The 9257-nt window shown below is 45.5% G+C and overlaps 1 long non-coding RNA gene across 1 annotated transcript; it reads left to right on the plus strand.

Annotated features, from left to right (window-relative positions):
- The first annotated feature begins 7358 nt into the window (after positions 1–7358).
- Positions 7359–8686, plus strand: LOC120695984. Its single transcript, XR_005683971.1, has 2 exons — positions 7359–7863; positions 7964–8686. It is a non-coding gene; the product is annotated as an uncharacterized LOC120695984 (long non-coding RNA).
- The last annotated feature ends 571 nt before the right edge of the window (positions 8687–9257 follow it).

Genomic DNA, 9257 nt, shown 5'->3' on the forward strand with positions numbered 1-9257 from the left:
ATAGACAAAAAAGGGCTTCATGACACACTACTACGTAAATTAGTGAATCATGATGCCATTTCCAGTTTATTGGTTAGGCTGGCACTTGACAAAGTAAATAACAGAACTATTTTGAATTTAGATGTATGATTCTTTAAGTTCACTATCCACTAGGGTTGTTATTCTCTCCAATCAATTGAACTGAAATGGTGCATGAATAGTTGTTACTAGCAACTGTAAGCCACCAATTCACTAGTACTAGCAAATAAAAAGAATAGTTGTTATGACGCATGATGTGAATGAAATTTTTATAAAGACAATTTATAAATCCAATGTCGCATGATGCTACCAGCTTACCACTGAAGTGAAAAGAAAAATAAGGCAAAAAATTATTAGGTTGAAGTGAAAAGAAAAAAATTAAAAGAAATCCGTCACAATAAAATAGGTGCGCTTGGTGCGGCACTCTCGAACTGTGGAGCCTGCCCAGCGGTTTATTATTCTTATTATAAATGGGAAGCAGTTTTCTTCACAACTCAATTTATAGAAATTACTACTAGTAATTACTAAATAGAAAAAAGGTACAAGCAGCATTCAGGGGATCAGGACTTTGATGACAATGACAGAAAGAACAGTTCTTACTGACCCTTGCATCTCATGCATGAGCCCTGGCAATTCTAGGTAGATGTAGCATTCAGGAATTCAATTACAGTAATTAGAAGATCAATGCGGCCAGAAAACATGCAGTAAGTGACAGAAGTATACTATTTCTCTGGGACCAGTTCACTGCCCGTGCCCATTCGTTGCATCAAACATGTCGGTCAATAATGGCTTGTTGGCACCAAACTCAACAGCACCCTCTTTTTTTTTTCTGTCGGTGCAGCATTTCATTGCAGTTTATTCGCTACAGGTTTCGAGCACCACTACAGTGCATCCTCAACTGTGAATCGGCTGCCGTTGCCAGCAACAGATTTTTGCAAAAGGGATTGAAGATTAGGTGGGAGAGAGACGGAGACACAGAGGAATTGGGCGAGTGTGACATCCCAGTGTCAAAATAAACTAACTAACCATATGTATTTCACATGATGAAAAGTTTGCCAAGAGACTTGTAAACATCACACCCATGACACACTAAAACAAAGTCCAATTGTTACCTAAGTGGGAATATGAAAAACAACACATGAAATGATATACCTTTCAAATGCTGCTTTTGAAAAATTTGAATTAGTTTGCAAACCGTGACTCAATTGAACATGGGCCTGAAACAAAAGATGTGAGTTGTTGAATTTGGAACAACTTTCATGTTCAAAGAATTTTGAGTTTCAATATAAAAAGTTACGAAAACCCTATTTTTGCGTTTCAGCCCCTCGGTTCTATCCTATTCTAGCCGTGGGTCCCTCCCTCCCCTTCTCTCTCTATTTCTCTCCCCGCGCGAGGACCCGACCGGCTCGGCTCGCCGGCGCCACTTGGCGAGCGATGCCTGAGGACCGCAAGGCGCCAAGGCCCGCGCCCGACAGCACCGCGACCCTGCCGCGCCCAAAGATCGCCGAATCGCCGCCGTATCCCCTCCCCCGAGCTCGCTCACGCCACGCGGCCGAGCATCCCGGCGCTCCGCTTCCAGCCAAACCTCTCGCCGCGCTCGCCGCCCGACCAAGCCACCACGCAGAAAAGGCTGCACAAAAGCAGCGGCGCACAGCAGAAAGCAGATGGCACAGTGAAGCGCAGGCGGCACAGACGGGTACTGTGCGGCTTAGCGGAGCGCAGGCGGCACAGAGGGGCACTGTGCGGGTCAGTGTCAGGAACAGTGAAGCGCAGCGGCACAGAGGGGCACTGTGCGGATTAGCAGAGCGCAGGTGGCATAGAGCTGCACAGTGCGCCACTGTACCACGTCTCTGAGTTCCGCGTCATGCGGACGGTCTGCGTGAGGCGTGCGAGCAAGCTGCTTGTTCCTTCCGTGTCTTATTGTTGCCTGGTTTCATCCTGTTATAAGTTGTGTGCTTATCTACTTTGCCTTCATACTATTTTCCAGATTGAAAATTTCATCACCTTGTGGGAGAAAATAGTGGGAAAATGTGTTGTTGAAGGATTGAAGCTGCACACACCCAGTTTTTCTTTGCAACCCAACACGTACGGATGTTTCACTAACCACACTTTTTTCTCCTATATCATCCCTTCTCGCAACGGTTTCTCCTATATCATCCTCCTAAACCCCATTACCCACATATAAAATTATTTCCATTCCAACTACCATACCTTCCTTCTAACCTTTTTTCCTTTCAACTCTGTGTTTTATTTCAACTCTGTGGTGGCAGCAAAAATCAGAGCCACCACAGAGGCCCAGTGGCAGAGGAAAATATTTTTACTGCTGCTCCATCTATCTTCTTAGGTGTCAGGTGGAACGGGAGCGGGGGATCTGGTGTTCCCTGACCTGGAGTGCAACCGGCTGAGGCAACAGTCAGAGAATATTAACTATGCGCCCGGTGCACCTAGATGCTTGAGCTGTAGGAGGCGAGGAATAGCATTGCCCCGGGGCAGGCACCCAAATTGCGCCAACAGCTTGATGTATAATATAGCTCCACCTGTTTCTAGTGGGAGAGTATCAAAGAAAAAGTATGTGGCTTTGAGTCTCGGATAGCACATATTTGTTTCTTGATTGCTTATACGATGAGTGGAAACAGGGTGCTGTTTACTCCGGTAAAAAAAGGAGATTAATACAGTTTTTTCTAAAAAATGAACAAATAGATTGGTTAATAATTTTTTGTATGCAAATATGGGAATTACTCTTTATCGGATGAAAAACATTATGTTGCCACCTAATGTATGAATATGTTATTTTTAAATAGGAGAGAAACAACTAATAGGTTAGCAGAAACACAAAGAGAGAAAATAAAATCCAATTTAATTGTACTAGTAAATGAGTGGAGAAACAAGTGTAGGGATGGAATGTGGCTTGTTGAGACTATACGCAGCGTTCATCTCTTCCTCTGCCCCACCACTACTGGGGCCCGGGCCCAGCCCGGATCGGGCGGGGACCTGGCAGAAAGCGGCGGGAGAGACCGAGCTTGTGCCCATGCGGCGCTCCCCCCGCTTTCCCCTAACCGCCGGTCGCGGCCGGCACGCCGCGCAGCAGCTGCGCGCACCGATGGTTTTGTGGAGAGTTGTCTGGTTTTCTGATGAAAGGCTGAAGATGCACTGAGCATGAGTGAAGGAGAGTTCTAGATAGAGAGGGGGATGGGTGGACTTTCACTATTCACAAAACTACCTGCAACTGCCATGTATCAATACGGTGGTGGTGATGGCATGATTAGCACAAGATGACCCTACCTAGCTAGTGATCTCTCGCAAGTCACAAAGCCACAGAAAGATCCATGGTAATAAGGGTATGCTTTGCCCTTAGTTTTGGTCTCTGTTCCCTCCTTTGTTTGTCCTAAGTGGCAAGCGATGCCAAGATGCTTCGGAGGTACTAACAGCAACGGCTGCACTGGTTTAATACACATCTATCACGATGACACAGCTGCTGTAAATTGATGATACAGGAAACTAGTGGTTCGCTCAGATGCAACAAATTGCACTTAAAGTTCATTTTATATTAGAAGCTATGAATGTTACCAGTAGTCATCATAAAAGATTGCTTACCAATATGTTCGGTATATTTGTGGCATAGCCCAAAATTAAGGATGAAATGGTTTCATCAGAACATCCTGAAACCACAAATCAAAAAATTAGTAGATAGAAGAATTTGAAACAAAAAACAAAACAAAACTGTCCTAAGGCAAACCACAAAAGGGAAGAAAGAAAAGGCTCAGCACTATTTAGTGGTAAAGAAAATGCAACATCAGTGAAAAGATTAAACTTGACCAGAGATTCTTTTGACCATCTCTCTCGCGATGTAGAGAGAGAGGGGTGGTGGTCACACGTGAACTCCCTCCTGGGTCTGTGCCAGTGCCTCTCTCTGTAGCATGCAGCTGCCAATCTGCCATGGTCGTTTTGAGAGTTGGAGAAGAAGACAAAAGCCAGTCTCCTTTTTCACCTCGGAGCCCACATGATCCTGCAGCAGCAGGGCCGGCTCCCTAGCTGCTCCTCTCTCCATGCCTCCTGACCTCCCTCCCCTCTCCATGGATGATGGATGGGATCCCCACCGGTTCACGTGATGACATTTGCATGTCTCGGCAGCACCACGGCCGGCCATGGCAGCCTGCTGTTCTCATGTGACCGTGACGCCCGGATGGGATGCATCGGGCATGCATGCAGCCAGCGACACTCACGGTGCGCTCTCTCAAAAAAAAGTGTTCAGACGGAGGGGTCTTGGTACGGTGATGATGGTTTTTGTGTCGTGACTGCCTCTGCCTCTCTGCCTTGAACGGAAAATCTGGTTGAGTGACGTTTTCAGGCGGCGAGAAAATCTCTGCTGGGCTGCGAACGAAAAGGAGACTGAAAATATCTCTCATTCTCTCCCGAGTCACGGGCCGGGTTTGATCGGTACGAGTACGTTGCCGATAAACCTGCACTGCTCGCTCTTGAACCTGCACTGCTTGCCTTGACACGCCTCGTGTCTGCTATAAACCTGCACTACATTAGAACACCTTTTTCACTCCGCTGGCTCCTCTCGCTCTTGCTCGGTGTTCGCTAAATATTACTCACCCGGCCGTCGCCCCCTCACTCACCAACTACTCACCCGGCCATCGCCCCCTCGCTCGCTCACCAGTCGCTCGCTCCTCTCCGCTCCAACAGGTTCATCTTCCTCTTCTCTCTGGCGCCTTTCCCTCTTCTTCAATCTCTCGTGTTCATCGATGGAAGGAGCTAATCCCCTCTCTCTCTCCCATTTTGGTTTATGCAAAATATAAATTTTTAATGTTGTTAGCGTCTTTCTCTATGTGCATCTATAATTTACATATAATCAATTGGGTCGGATCATGTTTTGCAGGCCACACCACGCAGTCATGTCTGGAGGTCACGCTGTAGCGAAACTTTATTTCAACTGCAGTTATTGTGGAGTAGCCCTATCTGATGGGGTTTTTATAGTTATAATTTCTTTTTACTTCGTCAATTATTTTTCTCTTAACATTCTAGTTCTATCTTTCTATTAACATCATTTTCTTTTTTATTTTTATTTTTTATCAGTATGACAAAATGGTTTCTACGGATGAAAGATGTCAACGTCTATTTTGTGAGTCATGCACAAGAATTCACGAGAATTCCTTCAATCATGATATTTTTCGAGCACATAATCTCGATTATATCATTTCAACTGGTATGTTCGTTTGCACTTTTGAGGGATGTGTCCAAGATATACCTGCACCACTATATAGTCAACATCAGAGGACGTGCCCGTACAAAAGACTTACGTGTCCAATATGTAATAATAGATTTGTCTTGATATCACTGAGGTCACATTTTCTCAGAGAACATCAGTTCAACCATTACTAGCTTAATTATGGTTCTCCCAACACTGGTCATAATATCTCCAATGTTAGAGGGTGTGTTTTAAGCGGTAGAGAGGAAGACTTTGTGTTCTTCATTAGAGGCGTAACCCTTTATTTTGTATGGCTTGGTGCATCAGCTGTTGCTTCATCTCAAGCGTCTGCTTCTTCATCAGCGTCTGCAAATATCCAACTGATGGTGAATTTGGTCGCAGCTCAGACTCAGCAGGATAGTGGGTCCTACATAGATCCACCGCTACCGAGGTGTACTGATGTTGTTCGTCTCTTTAGCTTCAGACATCTCACCGCAGAAAATAATTTTAAGATTTCTGTATTGATAGATTAGTTGTTTATGTGTATGTCTTTATTTATTTATCGGATAAATTTAAATTGGTGGTTTGTTTATCTGTCGGATGAACTTAAATTGGTGGTGCTGGATGGAAGCTTATCCAAGGTCAAACAGACTTCACCAATTAAAAGAATTTTTGATTGACTAGAGATATGCTTAGGTGAGCGGAAGGAATTGATCTGGTACTACTTAGCTTAGACTAGAAAAAACATTTATTAACAAAATATTTCTTCAACCTTCAAGAAAAAACATCATAAAAAGGTGGTCTAGAAACAAAGTTTATTAGGTATAAGGGCCTTCATTAACTTGATAATCTCCTACACTTATTTCAAATATGTAGAAATTCTTCTTTGCAATGAGGCAACAGGGGAAGCAAAATATTTTTGCAAGGAAGTCCTAACGTAATAACCATGAAAGGAAAACAGTTAATATAGTATAAGGACAATTCAATAAGTGTATCACTTCACAAATATCAAACATAAGGATACCTCAAGGACCCAAGGTGTATCGTCAGTTGGCAAGATACTGACACAAGGTCCCTAGTAGCAATCTATGACGAAAAATGCCATCCTTCTAAATGGTTTGACTAATATTTTGGATAACTTCTAGTACTCAGAAATTACTCCCAATGCAATGTATTTTGGCAGGTAAGTGACTTCAATTTGGAAGTTTAGCATGATCCTTTTACTGTATGAAGAAAACGTAAAACAATACAATTGTATATTGTAAAGTTATTACTAAATTGATGATACAGGAAACTAGTGGTTAGCTCAGATGCAACAAATTGCACTTAAAGTTCATTTTATATTAGAAGCTATGAATGTTACCAGTAGTCATCGTAAAAGATTCCTCACCAATATGTCCGGTATATTTGTGGCATAGGCCAAAATTAAGGATGAAATGGTTCCATCAGAACATCCTGAAACCACAAATCAAAAAATTAGTAGATAAAAGAATTTGAAAAAAAAATAAAACAAAACTGTGCTAAGGCAAACCACGAAAGGGAAGAAAGAAAAGACTCAGCACTATTTAGTGGTAAAGAAAAGGCAACATCAGTGAAAAGATTAAACTTGACCACATATTCTTTTGACCATCTCTCTCGGGATGTAGAGAGAGAGAGGGGTGGTGGTCACACGTGAACTCCCTTTGGGTCTTCTGTGCCGGTGCCTCTCTCTGTAGCATGCAGCTGCCATGGTTGTTCTGAGAGTTGGAGAAGAAGACAAAAGCCAGTCTCCTTTTTCACACCGGAGTCCGCATGCATCCAGCAGCAGCAGGGCCGGCTCCCTAGCTGCTCCTCTCTCCATGCCTCCTGACCTCCCTGCCCTCTCCATGGATGATGGATGGGATCCCCACCGGTTCACGTGATGACATTTGCATGTCTCGGCAGCACCACGGCCGGCCATGGCAGCCTGCTGTTCTCATGTGACCGTGATGCCCGGATGGGATGCATCGCGCATGCATGCAGCCAGCGACACTCACGGCGCGCGCTCTCTCTCTCTTCTTTTCATGGCGGTCGTCGTCGTCTCTGTTCGTCTGAAACGACGACTACATGCAGGCTTTTGTGTCGATGAGATTGGTACGGAGGACGTTGCCGATAACCTCTTGAACCTGCACTGCTTGCCTTGACACGCCTCGTCTGCTATAAAACTGCACTGCATTAGAACACTTTTTTCACTCCGCTCGCTCCTCTCGCTCTTGCTCGGTGTTCTCACCCGGCCGTCGCCCCTCGCTCGCTCCCCAACTACTCACCCGGCCATCGCCCTCTCGCTCGCTCACCAGTCGCTTGCTAGTCGCTCGCTCCTTTCCACACCAACAGATTCGTTTTCCTCTTCTCTCTAGTGCCTTTCTCTCTTCTTCCATCTCTCGTATTCATCGATGGAAGGAGCTAATCCCCTCTCTCTCTCCTGTTTTGGTTTACGCAAAATCTAAATTTTTAATGGTGTTAGCGTCTTTCTCTGTGTGCATCTATAATTTACATATAATCAATTGGGTCGGATCATATTTTGCAGGCCACACCACGCAGTCATGTCTGGAGGTCACGCTAGAGGTCACGCTGTAGCGAAACTTTATTTCAACTACGATTATTGTGGAGTAGCCCTATCTGATGGGGCTTTTACAGTTATAATTTTTTTTTACTTCGTCAATCATTTTTTTCAAACCATTCTAGTTCTATCTTTCTATTAACATCATTTTCTTTTTCATTTTTATTTTTTATCAGTGCGACAAAATGGTTTCTACGGATGAAAGATGTCAATGGTTATTTTGTCATTGTCAGTCATGCGCACGAATTAACGAGAATTCCTTCAATCATGATATTTTTCGAGCACAAAATCTCGATTATATCATTTCAACTGGTACGTTTGTTTGCACTTTTGAGGTATGTGCCTAAGATATACCTATACCACTGTATAGTCAACATCAGAGGACGTGCCCGTACAAAAGACTTACGTGTCCAATATGTAATAATGGATTTGCTTTGATATCACTGAGGTCACATTTTCTGAGAGAACATCAGTTCAACCATTACCAGCTTAATTATGGTTGTCTTAACACTGGTCATAATATCTCTAATGATAGAGGATGTGTTTTTAGCGGTAGAGAGGAAGACTTTATATTCTTCATTAGAGGCGCAACCCTTTATTTTGTATGGCTTGGTGCATCAGCTGCTGCTTCATCTCAAGCGTCTGCTTTTTCATCAGCGTCTGCAAATATCCAACTGATGGTGAATTTGGTCGCAGCTCAGACTCAGCAGGATAGTGGGTCCTACACAGATCCACCGCTACCGAGGTGTACTGATGTTTTTCGTCTCTTTAGCTTCAGACATCTCACCGCAGAAAATAATTTTAAGATTTCTATATTGATAGATTAGTTGTTTATGTGTATGTCTTTATTTATCTATCGGATAAATTTAAATTGGTAGTTTGTTTATTTGTCGGATGAACTTAAATTGGTGGTGCTGGATGGAAGCTTATCTAAGGTCAAACAGACTTCACCAATTAAAAGAATTGGTCCTGTCCTATGCCGCGTGGCATGGCGGCGTGGGGGGGGGCGTCGGGAGACAGGTGGTCCTGTCCTGTGCCGCGCGGCGAGGCGGCCCGAGCCCCCCACCGATGGGGGCGGGCGGGCGGGAGCCCATCTCGCCCGTCCGCGCGCGCCACGTGGCGTGCCACCCTGGAGCAGCGGGGTCCCGGGTCAGTGGGGGCTCCGTCCCCCCCCCCCCCCCAAGTGCCTTTGTCCCGGTGATGTGGCCTTCGCGCCTGCACACGTGGGCTAGAGGAGGAAGGCGAGACAGGGGACGGAGCCGGCGAGTGGGTCGCTTTGGGATGTGGAGGAGCCGGAGCCCCCGGCCCGCATGCCAGCGGCGGCGGGGGCGACGTGCCGCGCCCTGGGACGCGCCGGGTGGCCGGCCGGGGTTGGGAGCTCCCGAGCAGCCTGCCAGCCTCGCCGGCCGCGGGCGGGGAAGGGTCTAGAAGCCCACACAGCAGCGTACCAGTTCGGCGGTGCGGTGCCTC

The sequence above is a fragment of the Panicum virgatum genome, chromosome 2K (assembly GCF_016808335.1).
Source record: "Panicum virgatum strain AP13 chromosome 2K, P.virgatum_v5, whole genome shotgun sequence".
NCBI classification, from domain to species: Eukaryota; Viridiplantae; Streptophyta; class Magnoliopsida; order Poales; family Poaceae; genus Panicum; species Panicum virgatum.